The sequence below is a fragment of the Urocitellus parryii genome (genome assembly GCF_045843805.1).
Source record: "Urocitellus parryii isolate mUroPar1 chromosome 13 unlocalized genomic scaffold, mUroPar1.hap1 SUPER_13_unloc_8, whole genome shotgun sequence".
Lineage (NCBI taxonomy): Eukaryota > Metazoa > Chordata > Mammalia > Rodentia > Sciuridae > Urocitellus > Urocitellus parryii.
In genome coordinates this window covers 310,474-337,057 of record NW_027551776.1, presented here as the reverse complement: position 1 = coordinate 337,057, position 26,584 = coordinate 310,474, and the positions used below count along the sequence as shown (strand labels likewise).

At 40.9% G+C, this 26,584-nt stretch overlaps 1 pseudogene; it reads right to left on the bottom strand.

Moving 5' to 3' along the window:
• Positions 1 to 14,794: 14,794 nt before the first annotated feature.
• Positions 14,795 to 19,354, bottom strand: LOC144251467 (rho guanine nucleotide exchange factor 12 pseudogene; annotated as a pseudogene).
• Positions 19,355 to 26,584: the final 7,230 nt, after the last annotated feature.

The window sequence follows — 26,584 nt, the reverse complement described above, 5'->3', positions numbered from 1 at the left end:
TCCCATTTTGAGTCACTCCCCCCTTATATCAGAGAAGACATTCGGCATTTGTTTTTTAGGGATTGGCTAACTTCATTCAGCATAATGTGCTCCAACGCCATCCATTTGCCTGCAAATGCCATCATCTTGTTATCTTTTAGTGCTGAGTAATATTCTATTGTGTATAAATGCCACATTTTTTAATCCATTCATCTATTGAAGGGCATCTAGGTTGGTTCCACACTCTAGCTATTGTGAATTGTGCTGCTATAAACACATGATGTGGCTGTGTCCCGGTAGTATGCTCTTTTTAGGTCTTTTGGGTATAGTCCAAGAAGGGGAATAGCTGGGTCAAATGGTGGTTCTATTTTAAAATCTGGAACAAGACAGGGATGCCCTCTCTCACCATTTCTATTCAACATAGTTCTTGAAACACTAGCCAGAGCAATTAGACAGACAAAAGAAATTAAAGACATAAATATAGGAAAAGAAGAACTTAAACTAGCACTATTTGCTGCTGATGACATGATCTTATACCTAGCAGACCCAAAAAATTCAACCAAGAAACTTCTAGAACTAGCAAATAAATTTAGCAAAGTGGCAGGATATAAAATCAATATCAATAAATCAAAGGCATTCCTGTATATCAGTGACAAATTCTCTGAAATGGAAATGAGGACAACTACTCCATTCACAATATCCTCAAAAAAAAAAAAAAAAAACAACCTGGGAATCAACCTAACAAAAGAGGTGAAAGATCTATACAATGAAAACTACAGAACCCTGAAGAAAGAAATAGAAGAAGACCTTAGAAGATGGAAGGATTTACCTTGCTCATGGATTGGTAGAATTAATATTATTAAGATGGCCATATAATCAAAAGCACTTTACAGATTCAATGCAATTCCCATCAAAATCCCAATGACATTCCTTGCAAAAATAAAAAAAGCAATCATGAAATTCATCTGGAAAAATAAGAGATCCAGAATAGCTAAAGTAACTCTAAGCAGGAAGAGTGAAATTGGTGGTATCGCGATTCCAGATTTTAAACTATACTATAGAGCAATAGTAACAAATACATTCTTATGAATATTCACATTTTTCCATATTAATTTTAATTCTCTAATTTTAACCATAATGTAGTAGTATATTTATATTATGTTTTTTATAATTTTTATATAAATATAATGAGACTTGCTTACATATCCAAGAATATAAATTTAAGGACTTATGACATTTATTTTAATTTTAATATTTAAATTTGAATGCATATCACAATATTTCATATATAGATTTCATCCAAGTGATCCCATAATTACAAACATATATTCATAGGACTCACAATTTACTTGTTTCTGTTTCAGATCTTATAAGTTTCTGTGTTTTCACAAATAAGTTCAAACACATTGTTATGAATATACATATGTCCCCATATCTTAATTCTCTAACCCTAACCCTAAGCCATTACAAAATTTGGTATTTTCCTTTTCATACCACTATATTTAAACTCAATGCAACAAGAATATAAAATTAATGTGCATTTTTAACTTAAATGTTCAATTTTCAGTGTAAATTTGCATATATATATATATAGAATATAGTATATATAGAATTCATCTCTGCTTCCTCATATTTACAAGATATACAATACCTTTACACATTAATAATGTAAGTAAATTTATCTATAATCCCCATGCTGTGCTTTTCTTACTACACCCCTGTCTCATTTGGTCCAGGGCCACCACCCCCACCAGATTCTCCACCCAAATCCCCCACCTAATCTTTTTCCTCCCCCTTCCTCATGCACTACCCCACTGAGTGGTCCCCTAACACCTCTCCAGTCAGGGTACCCACCTACACATCATCCCTGCACAGTGGGCTTTACTACCTTTGGCTCCCCTTGCTGCTCCAGGCTGGGGCTCCAGGGGAAACAATTCATAGCTGTGGAAGCCAGGGGACCACTATGGCAAGGCCAAGCATAACTGGGACAGCATTGAGAGGGTGGTGGCTCCACCTTCCAAGAGGGCAGCAAAGATAGGGACAGAAGCAGCAGAAGCCCTAACACACTACCAGGAAGTGACTTATAAGGCCGCAGGTACTCACAACTCAGGTAGCTGGTGGACTGTGTACCTATGATTGCACCTGTGTGTCAGGAGTGGGGCCATATGGTGGGACATTTGGGAAGTCTATGTGATGAGATGTAGCTTGTCAGCACATGGGATTTTTGAACCGGATCAGGAATGTCCAGTGAAACTCAGCCTAGGAGACATTGCCTGAGGACTTAGTGGTGGTGCCTAGGAAGGCCACAGAGTGTTTACTATGGGTTGTGGATGAGGCTCAGAGAGGTGAGGGAAGGAAGTGTAGTTGCACCCTTTTATTCAAGAAAATCTTAATTAAGTTTCTTCAGAAATTTTCACCATAATTTATTTTAGGACTATTAGCAAAAGAGTCTCTACAAAACAGTTTAATACAGTTAAACTTCCCATTTTTCTGTTGCTGTAATTTACTTGGCCACTGGTCTGGAAGAGATCAGCACTCCAGGTGCTGAACACACCTTTTTCTAGTTTTTCACAAACATTTATCCAGTATAGTAGTTTGTAAAAGTGTGTTTACAAGTGAAAAATGTGATACAAAATTTTTTTATTTTTAACAAGGGCTCTGACCTTGAGCTGCAGCTTCACATAAGTGTTTACATTTCTATGTAAGAGGAAATTACCTATTGGGCTCAATGGTAACAGGTGGCATGGGGAGAAAAGAAAGGGGAGAAGAAGTTTTTCCCTTCTCAAGTACTGTCCTAAATTTGTTAACTTTCCCAGAACAGTGAAAGAAAAAGTTGCTTTTATGTGAACTTCTGCAGGGTGTGAACTTCTGAGCCTCTTCCCTTACATGTTGGGAATAAAGTTCTGAAAAGAACCGGGGTTCAGGGGATTAATCAATTATAGCAAAAGCTTTACACTCTGAACCTGGCTGCAGGCAAATAAAACTCTTTCCTGCTATCTTCAGTGCTCTGCCTCCTCTGTCCCTTACAACAGTAGTACTAGTTCTGTCTACCATGGCTCAGGCTGGGAAGCATTGACAGGGTTCTCCTGGATATGTGGGGCTTTTGGATGGGGTCACTCACCATCAGGGTGCAGGAAGCCTGGGCCATCAGAGAACTCCAGTCTCCCTAAGCTGCTGACCCTCCCATCAGGTCTCTGATTAGACTATTCTTTCTGGAGATTAGGGTGAAGGTAAGTGTTTGTGGTGGTTAGAATGGTAATGAATTTGAGTTTCAGGTATGTTCTTGGTTAAATTAGAATTAGACCATAAATTTTGGGACTATGATTTTCTCAATGAAAAAGGTGGTGTTGGGATTCTAATATTGGTGATGTTTTAGTGCTTAGATCATAAAATTTAGGTCATAAAATTTCATTAGTCTTGAATAATTTGAGGTCAGTTGCTAGGGATTAGGAAAACAGGTTGGGGAGGGAGTTCCCTTGAGAACTCACAAGCATAGGAAATGCATCCTGGATCTAGCTTGTTCCTACATATTGCCTTTTTTTCTATGTCCCTTCCCTTGCACCAACAACTACGCCTTTACCAGTATCCCACTCCCAAAACCTGGTAATTCACATGCCAGCCATCCATTTACTTCCTTTTCCTTCCTCTACTACATTTGTCTCCACTTGCTACCACTGTTTGCCACCCACACCTCTATTTGATGAACAAGCACTGCCCTGTCTGCCAACTTGGGATGCTTGAATTCCCTGTGTTTCCAGCACAGTTGCAGGCACTTTGTCTGTCCACAATAATTCAGTGTTCCAAATCCTTGCTGGTGGATGTTTGTTGAGATGGCCTGAGGAAATGACTACAAGAATGGTGACCCTCATAACTCTGGTTGGCCTGTGTGCAGGGAACATTGTATGGAATAGCTTCCTTCTACTGTGTGTGAAGGAACAGTCCCCTTCTGACCTGTCCACACAGCTAAGCTTGGGAAATGCTCCTGGATCCTTAGTATGCCACTCCAAGGTGGCTGAGCAAATGTCCTCTCAGCTATAGGCTTTGAAAATCTGAAGCAATTTGAGAGGATACAGAAGGTCACCTGCCATCCTTGGTGGACTGGGGGTCAAGGGAAAAAACTTCCAACCTTCATCAAAAATAGATTTTCATGGAGGTCGTAACAGATTGTTTTCTTAAAGCAGATCGACACCACATTAAATAAATAAATAAATAAATAAATGTATTGTGTCCATCTACAAGTGACAAGAAAAGACAAATGAGAGGTAAGGGCTTAGGGTGAGTTTGAGGGTGTAAAGGAATATTTGGTGATTAAAGTGGTTCCTGTGGTTTGGGCTGATTTGATATTAGCATTGTTTTGGCAACAGTATTGAATTCTCTCAGATACTCTTCTGCATCAATTGACATTAGTATGCATATTTGCAATTCCCTCTTTTATAGATTTCTTAATTTTGCATGTTGAACTGTCCTAGAATTTTAGAAAAAATACCTACAAAATGGTATATAATTTTGTAAACATGTTCTTAAGCTCCTTTTATTAATTTATTGTTCATGGTTTTTGCATCAGTTTTCATCAGGTATATAATATAAACTCCCCTTTTCCTGGTATAACTTTGGTCATTGCATCAGTGTAAAGATGTTTTCATTGACTGAGTTGAGGGTTTTTTTTTTCTTTTCAAGTTTTGTAAGTGTTTGGGGGAATTAGGTTTAGTTGTTTTAAAATATGTGATAGTAATCAGCAATGAATCTATCTAGTCTATAAATGTACATTAAAGGAGGTTTGAATAATGGTTCAAATCCCAATCTTATTTTTGTTCTATTAAGACTTTATATTCCTTAAGCATTTGATCTTGGTTGACTGGGTTTCTTGAAAATTTTCCTGTTCTCTGTAGCTATATTATTTATTGAAATGTAGTATTGTATATTATTGTTCCACTCTTGGTTTTTTTTCTGCTTTTGTTAACTTCCTCATATTTGTGCCAATTTTCGAAGGCCATTCTGATACTCCATGTGAAGTGGTATTTTTTCAAAGACAACTATTTCTGGTTCATGTCCCACAATTACTGAAGTATTTGTGACTGCTATGCTGAATGGCCTAGCCTCTTATTTGCCTATATTTGCTGTCTGGGTTTTAGTCTTTCTCCACATGTTCCAGACTTAATCTGTTTTACTCTACTGCTTGATATTGATACTTGTTATAGTTCAAATCTGAAATGTTTCCACAATTCCATGTGTTAAAGTTGTAATTCCTAGCATGTAGCACTACTGGGAGGTTATGGTATCTTTGAGGGAGTGGCCTAGTGAGACAAAATTAGTTTACTGGAGCCTTCCCCTTGGAGAGGATATTAGGATACCCCCAACACCTGCCTCTTTCTCTTTGCTTTCTGGTAACTCTTTAGTGTACAGGCTTCCTCTGTTAGGTGATACTTCCATGTGATACCATGCTGCCCTAGGCCCTATGCCAATAGCAACAGGGCCAAGCCAAAAGAAATTTCTCCTTTTTTAAAGCAGCTTTACGCAAGTATTTTGTCACAGTGATGGAAAACTCACCAACACACTTATTATTGCTTATTTCCTTTTCCTTTGCTTGCTAAATCCTTGGGTATTCATATATATGATTTCTTTTTGTACTATTAAAGTCAAAGAATGCTTTGACTATTCTTTCAAAGATTATCAGGGTATTTGTTGTAATTGTTCTGTTTTGTGGCATACATTGTATGTTTTCTCACTTGTGATTTTAGTCATGAGATTTCACTTTTCTCCAAGCAAATCCAGCTATGAATTTGTGAATTGTGTCATTCTGTTAAAAAACTCTTTGCCTAATTGATTTTGTATGTTTATACTTTGTTTCATTTTTTCTATTCTAATATTTAATATTATCTTCCTTTGACTAGATTAACATGTACTCAGATATTTTTCTAGATCCTTGAGGTGCAATTCTTTAAAACTTTGAGATATATTTTTATCTCTAATCTTTCATTTCAGCAGTTGTTCCTGAATAATATATGCTTTGATATGTAGTATTTTCATTGGTGTCTACATATGTACCTTTTCCCATGCAACATTTTTTTGACCCATTAGTTTTTAAGGATTTATACTTTATTAAGGGAAGAAATTGTTAATTACTGTGATTCAATCATCACATATATACATGTATTAAAACATCACAACTTGATTTAATATGGACTATTAAGAAATATTTTATAGTATTTTGAGAAATGTAAATACTAAGAAAATGCATTTGATAATTACACAATGTATACATGTATTAAATTATCACCCTGTAACTCATGAATTATACAATAAAAAGAATTAAAACCAACTTTGGGTGTATCCACAAGACACTAAATTTTTATAGTAACTGGATTGGACTGGAGGCAGAGAAGTAGGGCATAAAGACAGGGAAGTGCAGTGCATCAGATTTTGATGCTCAGCTGAACAAGGGCATCCTACAAGCCAGAAGACCAGTAAGAGTGGCAGCAAGGTCAGGTGCCAGGTATTTAGTCAATCAGAATTCTAAACACACATCCAAAGGCCCAATATACTTGCCAACAAGCAGGGAAGGTAAGCATACACACTCCCTGTGGAAAAACATACCAGATTCTTTGGTGAAGACATTCTACAGCCTATACCTATCTTGCAGAAATATTATCTATTTACCAGCCCCCCACTACTGCAACTCCAACAGGTGTCAAGCCACTGGGATAATATGGTTGAGCCTGGAAGAAGGAACCTGAGGGGGCCCATGCTGGATGGGAGCTGAAGCAAGACTTGTACAACCCATCCAAACACCCATAGGACTAGGGCCCTCATAATTTTCCACAAGGGAAATTGGGAAAAGAAATTCAGATAGGTAAATCAGAAGATCACACTCCAGGAGCAAACATAGGGTGGGCTTATGGAGTAACCCTGAAGTTCTCAGACCTTACAGGATGGTTCTAGCCAGCCCTTATCTCATTACCCAGATTTAGAAAAAAAAAATTCCAGCTAGAGGCTTTAACTTAGCCTTATCACACTCCACAGGTGTCCCAGACATTAAACAAGACTAGAAAAAAGTTGAAGCAAACATTTCCCCCAAGTGGCTAATGTTGAGGAGATCATACTATCTGCCTCTAAAATGCAACTGACTTATATTGATTTTCCTAGCTTAGGAACTGTGGGGCTTCTGGATATGCTGGTCTATCTACACAGGAAGACCCAAAAAACCCATGCCAGTGTGAAAGAGACTGGAGTTCAGCACTGTTTACCACTATACATTAGGGAAATTTTTTTCACCAACCAGAGGGAAGGAATTTGTGCCAATCCATTATGTAGGAGGAAGAAAGAGGAGTTTAAAGGTGACACCTGACATGACTTACTCCACCAAGTCTTATGGAGAAGGTCTTAGCATTGCCAGGCCTTCCCTGGAACAGATGTCAGATTCCATCCTCTGATACATGTGTCCTCATTTCATGCCATTCCCTGAACCAGTCGCAGCCCATGGACAATATATGGAGAGGCATGAGATGTGTCAGGTGACAGGAAGTGGTACCACCCTGGTTGAGCATTCCTCTCATCTTCCACTCTCTGGTTACTCTTAGGCACTCTAAGTGCCAGTTGAGTGCTTCCAGATACAGCCCATAGTGTATACTCCTGCATCAGGGAGGGCATCCAGGCAGCATCAGTAGAAGCCAAGGGACTAGCAAAGCAGGGGCCTGAGACCCTGTTAAGGTAGTGGTGGTTCATGGAATATTCAGAGAGTGTGAAGACTTGCCCAATTGTCTGCAGACCTGCAGAATGCAGCTGAAGACAAGAGGAGATGCAGAGGGCAGTGTTACCTAGTTAGCTGCACATACTGGAGTGGAAGCAGACCCCACCAATGGGTTCATGGAGACTGTGGCCTACAGCCAAATGCATAAAGGATGGACCTTGTCTGGAAAAGTCACTTCCTAGCACCTGGTTGCAGCTTTGAAAGGTAGCATGGAGACTTCAAGACCGCTAAGAACCCTCTCCACACTTGGGGTGGAACAGTGCAGAATGCAAGGGTGGCATACAGAAATGTGCCCCTGGTGGAAACTGGGTGAAATATTTACATAGGGAGTATGTACAAATATTTACAAAGGTATAGGGAGCAGGTGAGGACTGCAGGAGATGAAACCAGGGAGAGCATAGGACAATGTAGGCTGTGAAGAGGTGTACCTCACCACCAGTTTCACTAGGCACATGAACTGTTCTGTGGCCTCTAGCATAGTGTCCAGGCCTCTGTGACCCCTGTAGCACTTGAGGAAATTCTGCCTGTCCAGTGCAGTGGTCCTCAGCCCCAGGGATTCTTCATATTACAATGGGTCAATCACCATCAGTTCTTACTTTGCTCTCCTGGGTAAAAACATGACAAAGCAGTGCTGTTTGAGTAGAGGGAAGGACTATGGGAGAAGGGATTTGTGTAGGGCCAGGGTCAGTTGGCCAAAGCACAGCAACTTTGGGGTGACCTCTAGAGACCTAAGATATTATTGAGCCACAAGGGCAACATGAACAAAATTCTACTACCACACCAAAGAGCCATTACCAGATGTCTGAGATGAAGTCAGTTTTTTGGCACTCTGAAGCCTTTGACTCCTGACACCCTCTGTCGTGACCATTGTGGCCAAACTAGGAGGTTCTGGCAAGAGGCAATGGGAGATTGGAAGAAATAGAGTCAGCACATGTAGATCTTGAAGAACAGTTGGGGTTGGATGGAGTGCTGCTCTCTGATGGAGAAGCAGGTCTAAAGATTTACACCAGCGAGAGCAAGTGGTGGAGCTGAGCGCTGTGGAGCTGAGTGCTGCAGCACAGAGCAAGTACAGAGCTGAGTGTGGTGACACAAAAACTTTGCTTACCAGTCACCAGACTGAGCTCTGGCCACAGTACAAGGCCATCCCTTCACCCCCCCCCCCACTTCACCAAACACCCGACTTGAGAAACAGATGGAATCCATCTTGGAAAACCTTACTCACCATCTATAGGTGGGCATAGTTACTAGCATAGTCTAGCAGCTGATCAGGTACCCAGTTGCCATCTTTCTCACCCCTGCTGTGATAACTCAAAACTTTTCTCACAATCTTTTGGGGGGACATGGCTATCAATGCGGAGCTACAATTGTACAGGCACCTGGTTTCCGACTCAGAGAGACTAAGAGCAGGAAGGCTCCAGGCAGAAGCTCAGGCCCTCTCACACTTGTTACCTCCACCACCCTGAGGGCAGAGACTCAAGCTTGGAATAGACAACACCACCTACTGGAAGAAAAGAAAACAAAATTCGAAGAGACTTTTTTCTTTTGCTTTTTTTCTTTTGTTTTCTCATCTATTTTCCTCTACCTTTCCCCCTCTGATCTTCACAACCCCAATATATGTGAAACCAAGAACTTTGCATGAAATAGGACTTTAAGAACTGAAATACCAGAATAATATAATATAGAGGAATTGCATATGCCCCCCTCCTCCCTTTTTTTCTCTTATTTTCTTTCTCCCTCTCTCTTTTTTCTCTCTGTTTCTTTCCTTTATATTTTTTTCTTCCACCCTCTTTCCCACTTTCAACATCCTAATTTACACTATTTTTACTTTGGATAATTTTCTAAATACATATAGGAGTTTGATTTTATGCATTCTTTTATAAACTATCTCCTATCTATTCATTAGAGTTTTTCTCCAAAGTTGCTAAGATACATTAACCCCATACCCTCACACCTTTTCCCCTTAACATAATGTCCTACGCCCGACCTTCAGTTCTCTAAACATCACCAGAAACAATATGCCTTTTATAAAACTTATGACTATATTTTAAATAATAATTGAATACAACATATCTAGACATAGAGAATATTGGGAACTGTTAACATTGTTTTTCCCCACATAGGAGAGATTTCAGAAATATATAAAACCATTATAAATCTATAGGGTAAAAACAATAACACAACAGTATAACAGAGCTGGAAAGAAACATGCAAAATAAAAAGAAAGGGAAAGAAAGGACCACAAACAATTCAAGACAATACAACATTAGAAGAGGGAAAGTGAACATTTTCTTTAGTTGACAGCTTTGACTTTTTGTGAGCCCTATTCAAGCTCTGCCAAAGGTCCCACACAGCACTGGAGATGGGGTGACCTACTGTACCTACACAGCCCCTCTGAGAAGGGGGTGTTCTGCCAAGATGCCAATCAACCTGCTGACTGCAAAACATCATGATGCAAAACTATGCCCTTAAAATCTTATCACTGCCTTTTATGTGGATTAAATCTATCAGAGGTTTTGCTTTTAAAAATATATTTCTGACTCTTGGTATTTTGTTCTTCACTAATATTCTAGACTTTAATTTTTCTTGTGGCTTACACTCTCCTTGGCAGGAATAACCCCCCTGTGAGATGCTGACCATTGTCCCATACTTGACCAAGTAGTTGTGGTTAATTTCTTCAGTGATACCTCCTCCCCATGTGCTGTGATAAAAAGATCATCTCACTTCTATGCTCCTTATCCCCTAGATACTACATACAGCACTCTATAATTAGCTAATAGTACTCTTTGAAAGGTCAAGATCATGAAAAACAAGGGACAGCTGAGAGATTGCCCTAAATTATTGGAGATGAAGGAATCATGATGACTATTACAAAACAATGCCCCTCCTTTGCTGCTGTGAATAATGAAACTGAAACAAACCAGGAGTGTAAAATAGTAAAATCCAAGTTAATTGAAAAGTTTAGTTAATAAAATTATACCAAAAATATACTCCCTCTAGAATTCTTCCTAGAATAAAAAATTTCAAAATAATTACTAAAAATAGAATAAAGTGGGAAGGAGAATGAAAAGTGAAAAATAGGAAAGTGGGTATGTTTATACCATCACAATTCACAATAGCTAAACTATGGAACAAACCTAGATGCCCTTCAATAGATGAGTGGATAATAAAAATGTGGCATATATACACAATGGAAAACTACTCAGCGATAAAAGAGAATAAAATCATGGCATTTGAAGGTAAATGGATGGAGTTAGAGACGATAATGCTAAGTGAAGTTAGCCAATCCCCCCCCCAAAACAAATGCTAAATGTTTTCTTTGATATAAGGAGGCTATTCATAGTGGGATAGGGAGAAGGATCATGGAAGGAATAGACAAACTCTAGATAGGACAGAGGGTTTGGAGGGGAAGGGAGTGGGCATGGGGTTATTAATGGTGGTGGAATGTAATGATTGTTATTATCCAACATACAGGTATGACAACACTAATTGTTGTGAATATACTGTGTATATAATCAGAGATATGAAAAATGTGCTTTATATGTGTAATAAAAATTGTAATGTATTTCTTTGTCATATATATAATATATATAATTTCTATTAAATAAAAGAAATATATATATATATATATATATATATATATATATATATATATAATTTCTATTAAAAGGAAAAGTAAAGGAAAAAAGTAGAAAGGGGAATGAAGAATGAAAAATAAGGAGGTGGGTATGGTTCTGTTTTGGTTTTAGTAAGACATTCTGTGAAGTTCTTATGGTCATGACATCTGTCTAGCAGAGCAGAAGGAAATCAAGCCTGGATCATGTAAATGTCAAAGCCAAAAATCCAAGAACAGAAAAACATCAAGTATAAAGAAACTGAGGTGAGACCATGACATGTTTAAGACAGAGCAGAGGGGTAAACTGCTCAGGGGAGAGAAGAGTAAGAATGAGGTAAGAGGGAAGCTCTGAGGGAAAGGGGGTATCCAGTGTTTTCACCATGGTGAGGACTTTGGACATTATTGTTTGAATAGGGATGATTTTTCATATTTTAACCAGAAAGTCAAATCTGTGTCCTATGACAGAAGAGACATGAACAGCACAAGAAAAAGTCAGAGAGATTTGAAGGAAATATGATTTGATAACCCATTGCTGGCTTGAAGATAGAACACAGGAGAATAAATGTGGGGGTGGGGGGGCACATAGGTTTCAGATACTGAAACTGGACCATGACTGAAAGTGAACAAAGAAGCAGAATCCTACTCTTGTTGCCGCAGTCTGGCTGGGCACAAATTATGAGCCACTGAAGCAGGAACAAACTTTATTTATGAACTCCACCAGCACACTCCACACACCTCGGGAATTTCTCCGGAACACCACGGGGCTCGTCCAGCAACCAGAAGCCAGAAATATCCCTCCTCCGGCACTTCCCCAACAAATGGGAACTCTGCGGGAATCCCCGCGAGAGCTCAACTGGAACTCAACGGGAACTCCGTGAGAACTCGCTGGCATCACCTCTCAACCACTACTTCTGGCAAAAATGCCATGCATCATCCCGACTCGGCTGTGGCCCTCAACATCTTGTCATAATAAGAAAAAACTTTCTAGCAACCTCAATGATCTTGGATGCATATTTTACTCTAGAACGTACAGATAAGGGCTTCACAGGGCCAACACTTTGAATTCAGATTTGTGATACCCAGGCAGAGAATCCAGTCATGCTGAGAATTATATGTTAGTAAAGAGGTATTATGTTATGCCACTAAATTTGTGGTAATTTCTTCTGAAACAATAGAGATCTAAATACGGATGCCTTGATATTTCTTTTGCTCCAGAGACAGATAAGTTTCAGAATCGGGGAATCTCTGCCTATCATGTTGTACCCTCCAAAATGACCCAGGACCATGGGTAGATCAAGTACTCTCAGAATCATCAGTGTGCTTGAGAAGTTGTGCTCAGCTCTATAGTGATGGATTCAGTAGCTGAGATCTTTTTGCTAGACTTCCTTGGTTAACCTTGAGCCTGTACCAATTTCAAAGACATTTAATCACTTAACATAAATCTATCCACAAATTGCCATTTACTTATTTTAAAACTGCTATTTTCAAAGGTTATGTAGAAACAGTTCAATTAAACCACCAAAATCATTTTTTCAAAGTTAAAAATGAAAAATGAGGTGCTATAAACAAGGCTTAAATCAAAGAAATATTCAGGAAAGCATGCCCTAGAGAAATGTGTATTTAGAGGATGACAGAAATTAGGTTACTCATCTGGGAAACATGGAGAACAGGAGGAAATGACCTAACATTTTGGAAGTACTAAAAGAACCATCAGAAAGGAAGAAGAAAGAAAGGCATCCAGGGATGAAGAGGAATTTGTGTTTGAATTTGATTTTAGTAAACTAATTCTTAAAAATGTATTCAGTTATCTAAACAAAAAGAAATTCATAATAGAAGACATCTTTGAACTTCAAAAAGAAAGGAATGCCAGGGGGCAAAAAGGGGATATATGTCATAGATGATGCTTCTCATATGTTTTTTTTTAATGAGTGAACTCCTTCTTTATTAACAGAATTTACAACTTTGACAAATGAATTCATTTTAGTTGGCAAAGTACTCCAGAAATACATTTACCTAATGTACAAAGAAAACCACAGAAAGCCAATATAAATGAAGGAGTTCTCAAGTTATAATTCTGACATACGTATCCTCTTTAGGTGCTGCCAATACTGCTATTCATCCTAGAGCAGCCAGTTACCAACACTTTGCCTACAGTATCCAGTGTATGCTCTGGTCTGCAATTCCTAAGGTCAGTCATGGCCCAGTATTGACAGAGTTGTGGCAGTGATGATCAGAGTAAGTGATGCTGGAGCTTGTGTGAGCAGTCTGCCTTCTCCACCACATCTCACTCCACCCTGGCTCTCCTTGTGACTCAAAGAGCCCTTTGGCACTATCAGTACAAAAAATTAAGAGTCAAACCTCTGGGTACTAATATTTTACTGGCTTATAATCCAGCAGTACCCGTGGCTTATGACAGCCATGGTTCAACTCAGTAGTGATTCATTTTAGATAACCTTCCAAACATTCCTTAGCAACCCCCACCACCACTGAAGCATTTCCATTTATTTGTTCTTACTTCCTGCCTTATCTGCAGGAATGATTTTACAAATGCCAAAGTCTAATGTAGAATTATAAAAATGAAACAATACCAAGAATAAAAAATTTATAGTGAAGAAAATAAAAAATTTGCTTTCCTTTCCCTCCCAAATTCCAACCCTCATTAGAAAAGATGACAACAGAAGAGAATACATCCATTTGCCTGCTATTTAGTATGTTGAGGATTCCTGTTAATTGGGGGTATATCCCAGCTTCAGAGAAGCAGTGCTTGCATTAGGGTGAGAGGAAGCCCACTACTCTCTAACCTCTGGGCAGCACATAGCTCACATCTTCTGTACATAGGGACCACCATGCCTTTGGGGTGAACCTCAGAAAATCAGCCTGCTGCACAGCAGAGGGTATGGAACACAACTAGTGAATATGGGATGCTTTTCCTCCCTCTGCTTCATATCCTATCTACCCAACCTTCTAATACCCCATCCTGACCTTTTCACTTCAGGAGCAATTGATCCTTGGGTGTACTAAATACAAAGGGCCAGAACTCTCACTACTCAATTAAAATAAAACAAGGCAAAATAAAAATTAAAATGTGCTTTTAAATATGAAATAAAGTGAAATAAATACATCTGATTTTCTTTTTCTTATGTCTAAGTACAATTTCATGTCCTACACCCAAAGCTCCATACATTTGGGTTTTGTTCTGAATAAAAACAACTTTCCAACAGTGAGGAGAGGAGAGTGAGAGAATAGACATTCCCTCACTGACAGACCAGTGCAGCTGCCAGACTGTGAAGAACTAGTCCTGCTCTGGGCACTTCAGGACATGGCTAACCCCAAGTGGTTCATAGGCAGATCCTCTGCCACACTCTCTCTGTGTCCACACTGGAACCAGGATGTGGTTGGTACAAGGCAAATGCTCAAAATCCAACAACCTGCAGTCACCTCCAGGACACTCAGCTTTAACTTTTATCTGAGTGCTTGTCTATGAGGGCTGATCCAGCCAGCCTTTGGCAAAGAATGGTATAACTTTCCTCCACTCTCTTTAAGTGTTCAAGGTCAGCCTCTATCTTATGAATGTACTCCATGATCTGGCTTTGTGAAATCTGTATAAGAGGAGAGGCTCTGGATCTCAAAACAGGAATCCTCCATAGTTCCCCAATGCCTCTGGACCAGGAATTCTGGGGTGAATGGCGAACCTGCCCCATCAGAATGAGCATTCTGGGGAGAATGCTGCTGATGGTGAATGGAGTACATAGAAGGGATGCCTGTCACCGGCTGCAGGGTAAATGAGGAAGCTACCTCCTGAGCTGTGGAGCTCTGCTGTACTGTTTAATAACCATCAAGGATCAGTTTCCTGAGATGCATAAATTAACATCCTTCTCCTCCTTTTTAACTGCTCCATCACCTTCTGATGGATTATCATCACTATGTGCTTCACGGGCATCAAAAAAGTGCTCTCCACTCTCATCAAGACCCTTCTGGCTCTGTGGCAGGCATCTCTGGGATCATTATCATGTGGTCCCTTACTAAAATGTTACCTGCCAGGCTATCTTGGGATGCCAGTACCACTGAATCCCGTGGAGCAGAAGATTCAGTTGAAGTCTGTGGACTGTAACAAGCTGCAATGTCACCAGTTCCAGTTCTAAAGGGCATCTGTCATTCACCAGGATAAGCCTTTGTGTTTTCAGAATTCTGGATTTCACTATCTGCCTGCACCCCCTGAAAGGTTATCCTGTAACTTGGGAAATGTGGTCCAGTCTTCCTGAATGTTCTTCTCAGTCAAACCAAGCTGCTGTACCAGCAACTGCTTTAACAGACCCAAATTCCTTAGTACATTCAATGCCAACCATTCTTCTGAGAAAGGCAAGTGTGGATCTGGGATTGTTATAATTTTCTCAACTTTCCTTTATTGTCCCATCTGTATGCAGTTCCTTTGCAAAGTGTCTCTCAGTCACAAAAAGATCATCTGCCTCTGATTTCCCAGATACTCAGTGAATGAGACTGAGGTTTTGATGATAGTAAGGGAGACTCTAATCCCAAATCTCTGTCTGGACTTTGTAGACCAGTGACCGAAATGCCATGCTGTTCTACTTTTAATTTGGGTGGTTCTTCTTCATCATTGTCTCCTTCAAAAGCTGGTGACTGTAATGGAATTGGCTTTGTGGATTGTTCCTTCACTGAGGAAGCCATTCCTCAGATTAGGTCCTGCCAGACAGTCTTTTCAGAGACTGTCTGTGCCACCAATTCATAAATTGGGCTCCGTTGTCTGACATGGAGATGATGAATAAAGCTTTGTTGTCTGTTGCCACTTTTCGAACCAACACTGTATTCAACTTAATGACAGGCTAAATGTGTGTTTGCTATCAGCTGAAGATGCCAGAATCTTATTATGACATCTTAACACCAGCATATCATCCTGTTTTTGTAACAAAACAAGAATGTCCTCCAGCAGCAATGTGTACAGATCAATACTTTTGTCTCTATTCACCTTCCAAACCAATGGTCCTTCATGAATCATCTTCCTTTTTGTTAAATCCAAACTCCTGAGTTCTTCAACATTTGGGTACTTCATATTGGAGGCATCGAAGTGATGCTGATAATCTTCTAAGTGCTATTTGTTTTCTACCTCCTTGACAGCCTGATTTACATAATTTAAGATCTGATGACAGTGATCAGCAGCTTTCTTCACCTTCTCCCTTTCCATTGGCTATTCTTTTTATTTGGCAATGTTATCCAAAAGAAGTGGGTATTTAGTTAGCCTCTGCATTTGGGTGGGAATGATATCTTTCAGCTGAGGACAAAGTGGATTATTCTCAGCATCTTGCACAAATGTCTGGAATCGAGATTTCTTTTTCTGAAGAGACTTGATCATTTCCAGAGCGAAAGGTTAATTACTACAAAATGTAGCAGCAGCATGTTTCAACTTCTCCTCTCCTTGTACACTGAACCAGGTCAACAGATCTTCCTCAATGTGATCAATATCAGAGGTCTCATTCCTCTTTCAAACAGCCTTCATTTGTTCATTTAGTCCAACATGAAGTTGAATAATATCTTCCAAGTTTGAAAAAAATCTTCTGTAGTTCTGAAGGTGAAAGAATTCCTTCTCTGGATACTCGCTGATAGAATACTTGATCAAGAACCTTCAATGTTCGAACATGAGTTCTCTAGGTGTAGAACAATTCATTAATCACTTCCTGTCTTTTGATTTCAGAGGGTTTGAGTCCCAATAACACTTCTGTACTAACAAGCTGCTGCTAGTTGGGTGGCTCTGTCTCTAGGTCATTTTCAAATTGTTCATCCTCACTTTGACTTTCTCCAAAGGCTATGCTGTCAAACTTTCTAAAGGGCTTTGGTGTCCCATGTTCCATCACCCTTTCTACTTCAAACTCCTCCTCCTGCACTTGGACTAATGCAGGAGGTGGGAAAATCAAAATATGGTATTGGGAATATGAGGTGTGCCATCCAATGAGTCTCCAGATGCTGGTGTTTCTCCAACTTGTTTTGATCCTATATCATTTTCTTTCCCTACTTCCTGGGAAAGAGTGGACCCTAAAGCCACAGAGGACACGGAATTGGCAGAAAGGTATCCAGTGTCTGTTCCTTCATTTTCTAAGCCACATGGCCACACCTTAGCAGAGTCCTGGGGTTCCAGACTCACAGATGAAGGCATGGATAAATGTTTAGGGTGGAGTGGCTTCTGTAGTTCCATGGCCCTTCCAATTGCGCTATTGTCATGATGACTTGGTCTCCTAGGGGGTCCTAGGATGCTAGGGAATCCTCTTTGCTTCCCTTTTTCTTTGCCTTCTCTATCTTTCTTCATACTTTGCTTGATTTTTGGAAGGAATCCAATCCAACCCCGTTTGTGCTCCAGATTTCGAGGTTCTTTCACTTTTACTCCCAAATGCTTCATATACAGGAGAATAACATACTGCATTGTGGAACTCTTTTTCTTCTTCTACAGCCTGAGCAGTCAACAACACTTCTTCAATTTTGGCAATGATCTGTTCTGCGCATGCCCTCTCCTTCTCCAAAATTACCTGGTCCTTGTCTCGCTCTGCATCAAGTTTAGTCAGCTCACTTTCAGCCAAGGTCAGTCCCATACTATGTTTCTGCTGAAAATCTTCCAAGTGCCTCTGACCTTCTGGGTGGACTCTTTCTTGCATAGTTTGGATATAGTGGCAATGTAGATCCCCAGGAATAAGTTCGGGTCTCCTTTTTTCTAGATCTACAGATATTTCATCAGGAACAGAAACCTTCAGGTGTGCAGATGACAGGAAGAACTGATGAAACTCAAGAAAGATGTGATGAGTTTCTTTGGAATTGGTCTGTTTGTACAGGTCTGAATAGGGATAACAGAGCAATGTTGCTGGGTCAAACTGTGAAACTACATGGTGTAAGAAAACAGCCAAGTGAGCAGGGCGAGATTTTAGCAACTCAATGCTCTGGAAACAGCTGCACTGCCCATTGATATTTTCATGTTCAGTACCAAAATCATCATCCTCTGCTCCAATTATATGAGGTGCAACACAGGTTGAGGGACTCCCAACAAGTGACTGTGTGTCAGTGTCCTGAATTGCTTAACTTTTCTCTGGGCTTTCCTCTAGATAAATCCTCTCTTTCATGCCACTCTTGGGACTATCTGCATTGTCACTACTAGGCCAAGATGCATCTCCACTGCTCCAGTCAGTCCTGCCCAGTCCATCTCCAGGTTCCATTTCTGCCTCACTGCCTGTTAAGGCATCACCTAAAGGCCTGGAGGGAGTAACTACAGCTCCATCCTGAGCAGAGCTTGTGACTTTGAATAACTGCTCTTCAGCTGAGTAATGTGTTTCTTGGCTTCTTGTATCTCTTTTAGCAATCTTTGGGCAGGTGATCGGCTGTAATCTTCCTGCAATAACTGTAGCCATTCCTGTTCTTTCTGCAACATTTTTCTCAGAATTTCTACTTTCTGGTTATGAACCACATTACTTTCTTCCCCCATGAGCACAGGACTAGTGATTTGCTCCATATTCCCAGATGCTCCAGGTGAGTGAGGGGATGTCATGATGGGAGTCTTATGTCCAATGACTGATGGTTTTACTTCAGATTCAGCAAGTGGAATCTGGGGCGACCCAGGAGGGCATCCCTGAACAGTGAGAGCTACATAAGAACCAGATTTGATTAATTTCACCACCTCCAAATGGTTCGAATGAGTCACCAGAGTTCCATTCACCTTGATGATTCAATCACCTGTCTGTACTCCAGCCCACATGGCTGCTCCATCTTCTTTCACAGACTGAACGATTGTCTCCACTGACTGTCAGCCCAAAGCCATTGTCACCTTTCTGGATGATTACACAACGCTGAACAAGACCTGTGATGCACTGCGTTCAACTTTCTGCTTCTTATCTGTTGGTGACTCTCGGTTCAAAATACTTCCATGCCTTATAGGTTTTTTGAGGGGAAACCTGTCCGTGATAGTTGACTCTGTGCCACTCATTGGGACCCTTGGCGAGAGGTCCTCCTTTTATCCAACTTTCATTTTACAGTAACACCTCCACCCGACCCCCAGTGCTCTAGGATCAAGCCCCATTCCGGCGGGGACACAAAAGTCCAACTCAAAACTCCATTCAGTTGTCTAGAACATCCGATTGATGAGCGTCAAGGAAAGGGAATGCGGAATGGAGCAAAACAAGTTATCTCCCAAAGCAAACCTAGAGAGTTAGCGGAAGGCAGTTCTAGAGCTAGAGATAAAATCCTCCAGAAAGCACAAGGGGAAAACAGAGGGAAGTCTGTGAGCCATGGGGAGGGGACCCGAGAATCCCTCCGGGGGCTGGGGTGGAACTGGCTCAGGGACCTGCGTCGCCTACTGCTCCTGAGTCGCCGGGCCTCCAACTGCCAGCTGCACCAGGACGGGACCCTCTGGCCCAGCCTCTTTATCTTTGGCTGCCTTTGGCTCGCGGTCGCACTCTCGGCTGAGTCTCGGGCCAGTCTCGCGCAGCCCCAGGTCCCCGGGCCCAGGGCCCGTCTGGTCTTCCTCGCCGCCTGCACCAGGCTCCAAGCGCTGGGTCTAGCCGCAGGTGCTGACGGGAAGGGGATCCCGCAGCCCCAGGGACCGGGGGTCTCAGCGCCACACGCTGCTCCCCATCCCTTTAAGGCCCGGAATCTTCTGCAGTCTGCACAGGAGGCGGCGGCTCCTCCCCGACACTCCAGCAGGCGGCGGTTCTGGCGAGGAGCTGAAGTCCGCTTCCAGCCGGAAGCCCTGGCCAAGGAGGGAGCGACGGCGAAGGCGACTGCAGTACTCCCAGCGCAAGGCCGGCTCGCCGGGTCCTGGGAGCCCTCACGGCAGCGCGTGTGGAGGGCGGAGGAGGCCGCGAGTGGTGGGGGCTGCGCCTTCTCAAGTGTTTTTAAAATCCTATTTGACATGGTGAGTAATGGAGTGCGGACGGGGCGTAAGGGAGAACACCGAGGTGGGAGGGGCGGCTCTGGAGCCCTCGTGCCCCAGGGCGAGCTGGGGGCTCGGGGACTAGCCATAGCCTCTGCCCTGTAGACCCCCTGGAGGTCCCACTATAACTGTCCGCTGGCTGGTCCAGGCTGTGAAGAGCTGGTGAGCCTAACCCCCCTGGCTATAGATGACCTGATAGCCAAAGCGACTGTTGGACCCCGCTTTGGGACTGTTGGCCCAATCCTGTCTCTCCCAGCTGAAGAAGCTGTTGGGCGCGTGTCGCCTTTGGGGGGCGGGTGGCGGCGGTCCTGTCCTGGCATGGCGAGATCGATGGCCACCCAAAGGCCACGGAGGCCGGCAGGGGCTTCAGTTCCCAAGAAGGTGAAGGGCCGTCCAAGAGCTAGACCATGTGTTAAGTAGAGCTGCCTAGACTAGGGCGCCCCTGCCCCCATGATGGCTCTGTGCTGGCTTCTCTAGACCACATCTTTGTTTCCACAAGGCAAACAAAGGCTTTGAACTCCCTGGAAGGTGAGCAGAAGACTCAGACTGCGAAAGATGGAAGGGTCAGTGGCCTGGGGTGATTGGTGCTCCTGATACCAAAGACAGAGAAGGTAAGAGAAATATACCAAATTTGATTGGAAATGCCCATCATCCTTTGGTAATATTTACTGGCAGTTTATAGGAGGCCTGTGTATATGATATGAAAAAGCTATTCTCAATTTGCCCCCCACACACAAACTTTTAAAACTTGAGCTACATCTGCACTTTCTAAATGTAAAGAGGTCGCCAATATATGACAGAGTTAGAATGATGTTTTGTAAACTCCCATTTGTTTAAAAAAATCACAAGTGTCTTCTGGAAGTGACTTTGAAATGGATTTGTTAGACCACTTCTAGGAGTGACACTTGTCCATATTTCTTCAGTGAGTTCGAGAAGACTTTGGCTTTGAGAAGGAGGTCCTGTGCCAGACTGGTGTTATGTAGATGACATTTTTCATATAATAACCATTGTTTTGTGTATGTATTTCATCCCTCCTTACTGTATATATAGTTGGAAAATAGCACACATTTTATAAATTTCTTTTTGTTAAAGTTCTTATGAACTTTTTTTTTGAGGGGGGGGTGCAACTCCCTGTTGAGTAGTACAGAGTTGTGTGCTGTTCCTTGGGAACACCATGCCAATGTGCTTACTTTGAGGCAAGAGTTGTCCATTGTATCTATGGGTTTTGTTTTACTTTGCAGTATTTGTAGTTTATAGAAAGGATAAATGAGTCCTAATCTTCTTGTAGTCTTTCTAAATGTTAAAGAGGTTGTCAGTGTATGACAAAAGTAGAATTAGTAAGCAAATTTTGTATGTTTTTTGTTAAAATTCCTAGGAAGGATTGTCTTCTGAAAATTTGAGCATTATATAGCCCACTAGGGGTGGTGGCGAAGGACCAGAATTCTCATATTTTGATTTCCGTATATTGAACCAGCCTTGCATCCCAGGGATGAATCCTACTTGATCATGGTGCACAATTTTTTTGATATGCTTTTGTATTCGATTTGCCAGGATTTTATTGAGAATTTTTGCATCCAAGTTCATTAGAGATATTGGTCTGTAGTTTTCTTTCTTTGAAGTGTCTTTGTCTGGTTTCAGGATCAGGGTGATGTTGGCCTCATAGAATGAATTTAGAAGAGCTCCTTCTTTTTCTATTTCTTTGAAGGTTTTGTAAAACTCTGCTGTATACCCATCCGGTCCAGGGCTTTTTTTGGTTGGTAGTCTTTTGATGGCTTCTTCAATTTCTTCCTTTGTTATTGGTCTGTTTAAATTGTGTGTGTTTTCCTGACTCAATCTGGGCAGATAGTATGACTTAAGAAATTTATTGATATCTTCACTATCTTCTATTTTATTGTAATATAGGGTTTCAAAATACTTTCTAATTATCTTCTGTATTTCTGTAGTATCTGTTGTGATATTGCCTCTTTCATCCCGTATGTTAGTAATTTGAGTTCTCTCTCTTCTTCTCTTCCTTAGCATAGCTAAGGGCCTGTCGATCTTATTTATTTTTTCAAAGAACCAACTTTTATTTTTTTCAATTTTTTCAATTTTTTTTTGTTTCAATTTCATTGATTTCTCCTCTAATTTTAATTATTTCTTGTCTTCTACTACATTTGCTGTTGTTTTGCTCTTCCTTTTCTAGGTTTTTGAGGTGTAGTGTGAGTTCATTTATTTGTTGGTTTTTTCTTTTTTTGAGGAAAGAACTCCAAGAGATGAATTTCCTTCTTAAGACTGCTTTCATTGTGTCCCATAGATTCCGGTATGTAGTGTCTGTATTGTCATTTGTCTCTAAGAATTTTTTTTTATCTCCTCCTTTATGTCTTCTGTAACCCATTGATCATTCAGTAACATATTGTTCATTTTCCATGTGATGTAGGATTTTTCCTTCCTTATTTTATCATTGATTTCCAGTTTTATTCCATTATGATCAGATATGGTGCATGGTATTATTTCCACACCTTTATATTTACTGAGAGTAGCCCTACGGCATAATATATGGTCTATCTTTGAGTAGGATCCATGTGCTACTAAGAACGTGTATCCACTTGATGATGGTTGATATATTCTATATATGTGGGTTAAGTCTAGGTTATTGATTGCGTTATTGAGTTTTATAGTTTCTTTGTTCAGCTTTTGTCTAGAGGATCTGTCCAATGGCGAGAGCGGTGTGTTGAAGTCCCCCATAATTATTGTGTTGTGGTCTATTTGACTCTTGAACTTGAGGAGAGTTTGTTTTATGAACGTTGGAGCACCATTGTTTGGTGCATACAAATTGATAATTATTATGTCTTGATGGTTTATGGTTCCTTTTAACAGTATATAGTGTCCTTCTTTATCCTTTTGATTAACTTAGGTTTGAAGTTGATTTTATTCGATATGAGTATGGCCACTCCTGCTTGCTTCCGAAGGCCATGTGAGTGATGATTTTCCCCAAACTTTCACCTTTAGCCTGTGAATGTCTTTTCCTATCATATGAGTCTCCTGAAGGCAGCATATTGTTGGATTTGTTTTTTTAATCCAGGTTCCTAGCCTATGTCTCTTGATTGGTGAATTTAAGCCATTAACATTTAAGGTTACAATTGAAATATGATTTGTGCTTCCAGTCATGTTTATTTTTTAATTTTAGTTTGGCTAGTTTTTCCTCTTTGGTTATTTTTCTCCCCCTTTACTGAGATACCTCCCACTGTTAGTTTTGGGCACTATTTTTCAATTCCTCTTCTTGTAGTATTTTGCTCAAAATGCTTTGCAGTGCTGGTTTTCTGGCTGCGAATTCTTTTAGCTTTTGTTTATTGTGAAAGATTTTAATTTCATTGTCAAATCTGAAGTTTAATTTTGCTGGATACAGTATTCTTGGTTGGAATCCATTATTTTTCAGCGTTTGAAATACATTGTTCCAGGATCTTCTCGCTTTCAAAGTCTCTCATGAAAAATCAGTCATTAATCTAATTGGTTTATCCCTGAATGTAATCTGCCTCCTTTCTCTTGTGGCTTTTAATATTCTCTCCTTGTTCTCTTTGTTAGCTATCTTCATAATTATATGTCTTGGAGTTGGTCTATTATGGTTTTGGATGTTTGGGGTCCTGTAGGCCTCCAGGATTTGGCAATCCATTCCATCTTTCATCTCTGGGAAGTTTTCTAGGATTATTTCATTTAATAAGTTGTCCATTCCTTTGGTTTGAAACTCTGTGCCTTCTTCTATCCCAATGACTTTCAAATTTGTTTTTTTTTATGAGATCCCATATCTCTTGGATAGACTGCTCGTGAGATTTAAGCTTCTTTTCTGTGTTGACTATATTCTTTTCAAGTTGATAAACTTTGTCTTCATTATCTGATGTTCTGACTTCTGCTTGATCTAGTCTATTTGTAATATTCTTGTTAGAGTTTTAAATCTGGTTTATGGTTTCTTGCATTTCTAGGATTACTGTTTTTTTTTTTTTAATCTCTATCTCCTGGTAAAGCTCGTTCTTTGCAGTTTGAATTTGTTTGTTTAGTTCGTTTTCAAAATATAGTTCGTTTTCAAAATATACTTTCAATGCTTGGACTTGCTGTCTCATGTCTTCTCTAATATTCTGTTCCATCCGAGTTAGGTATACCTTGATTTCTTTCCTTGTTCATGTTTCTGATACTCCTAGGTCCTCCTGTAGATTTAAGTTGTCTTGCATTGTTTGTAGTCCTTTTTTCCCTTGTTTTTTCATGTTGTTCACGTTACTTTCCAGCTCTGTTTGACTGCTTTGTAACTGCTTTCTCCTATACATTTGTTTTGGCTTTGTATATCTCTGTTGTCTCTCCTTTGTGGTGGGAGATTATGCCTAGAACTGTTGGGCTTTATTGTACTTTAAAGATGATTCATTCAATTCATAAAAGGCTTCCAGGTTCTGTATCCATATAGTGATTTGTTGTTTGTTCTTAGGACTATATGTTTAGCTTAGGTGCTATGATGGTACGAGGGTTAGTATGTCTTGGCTACTTTAGAAGATTGCTCTACTAAAGGTGGATACTAACAGGCAATTGGATCAAGGTGTTGGTAGTAGCTAGGTATTTAGGAACCCTATAGATAGCCTCGAGACATTCACCTATTTGCATTTAGACAATTACACGTAATAGAAGACGTAATGCTTGGGATGAAAGTTGGGGGGTAGGGGAATGAAGGTGCTCTTAAAAAGAAAGAAGGAGAGAGATTAATGATTAGAGGAGAATGAAAAGAACAATAAAACTTGAAATGGGAAAGAAAGAGAGAAGGAAAAAGGGAGAAAGGAACAGAGAGAAGAAGAAAAAAAATATTGAAGTCTTAGAGATCCATTTTCTTCTCTTCCAGTAGGCGGAGCTGTGCCCTCCGAGCGGAGCTTCTGCTGTCTACCTGCCCATAGCAATCCCTGTAAGGTGTCTCCTGGGAGTCTCTCAGACTTGTCAGTCCAGAGCAGTTTCACTTCTCTGGCCCTCACCCTCCTTCCTCCTGTCAGCCAGCCAGCCAGGTCCTGTTCACCAGAAGCGGTTCCCCAGAGATCTAGTTACACTTGCAGCCCCACCGTGTGTCCCATTTAAGCCCCAGTGCTGTGGTAAACTGGCGGCTAGGACCTTGGGAGTCACCGCTGGTGATTTGGGGGGTTGGGGGTCGGGGATCCCCTCTACTTCCCTACAGACATGACCCCTGAGAGTTCCCTGAAGTTTCTGGCTGCTTGTATCTGGATGGGGAGGGAGTCACACACCTCCTAAAATGGATTCGGCTGGGAAGGAATTCCATCAGCCGAACTCTGATGACGTCACCTCTCTGCTATGGCAGGCCCCATGCCAGAGTGTCCGAAGGGAGGGGTGGGACTGGTCCATCCCCGGTTGGCTTCAGCTCCCAGCTCCCTAATTCATGAAGGCTTGGCTAAAGACTTCTTCCTGCTAAGCTGTGTCTTGGAGGCTCGGGACCCAGTCACGTTTGCTGTGTTTGCTTTTGCTGTGGGCGGACGGGCCGGCAGCCATGCGCTGCAGCGCGCGTACTGTGGCTGGCGGATCTGGACCTCTGCGTCTTGTGGGGCAATCTGTCGCTTCAAAAAAAATCCTAGTAGCTCCCAGCCGGTCTCTCTTCAGTGGAATTTTGCCAGGAGATTCTCCTTTGGTAGCATCTAAGCGTTATCTAGGCGTCTTTATGATCCCATCACTGGGGAGGTATTGAAAACGCTGCCTCTCCACTCACCGCCATGTTGGATCTCGACACAACATCTTTGTTTGTATGTGGTGCTGAGGATCGAACCTGGGCCACATGCATGCCAGGCGAGCGCATTACTGCTTGAGCCACATCCCCAGCCCCCCAACTTAAACTTCTTAACAAATAGGTTTGCCTTTTGTTAGTGTTAATGTACACATAAGAGAAGAATTAACTACTCAAGATAAAAGGACCAATCGACAAGAAAGATATGTGGCATGCTTAAATGTCTACATACTGGACAACATGACCTATAAATATAAGAAGCACAAACTGGTGGTAGAAATAGATTAGCCTCCAATTCAGTTCATGTCTTCAATATCCCATTTTATCAAGCTAGTAGTCAGAAAAATAAGCTAGGTTGTATAAGAGCTGAATAGTAGTCAACCAACACTACTTTATATATATGAAACAGTCCACCCAACAATAGAATACACAGTTTTGCAAAAATCCATGGTGAATTTACCAAGATGGGCCATATTCTAGGTCACAAAATGTACCACAACAATTTTGAAAGAAATTTTAAAATACAAGTGGATTTACAGTTAATGTTGAACTCAAACTAGAAGTTAATGAAAAAGCTAATACAAAAAT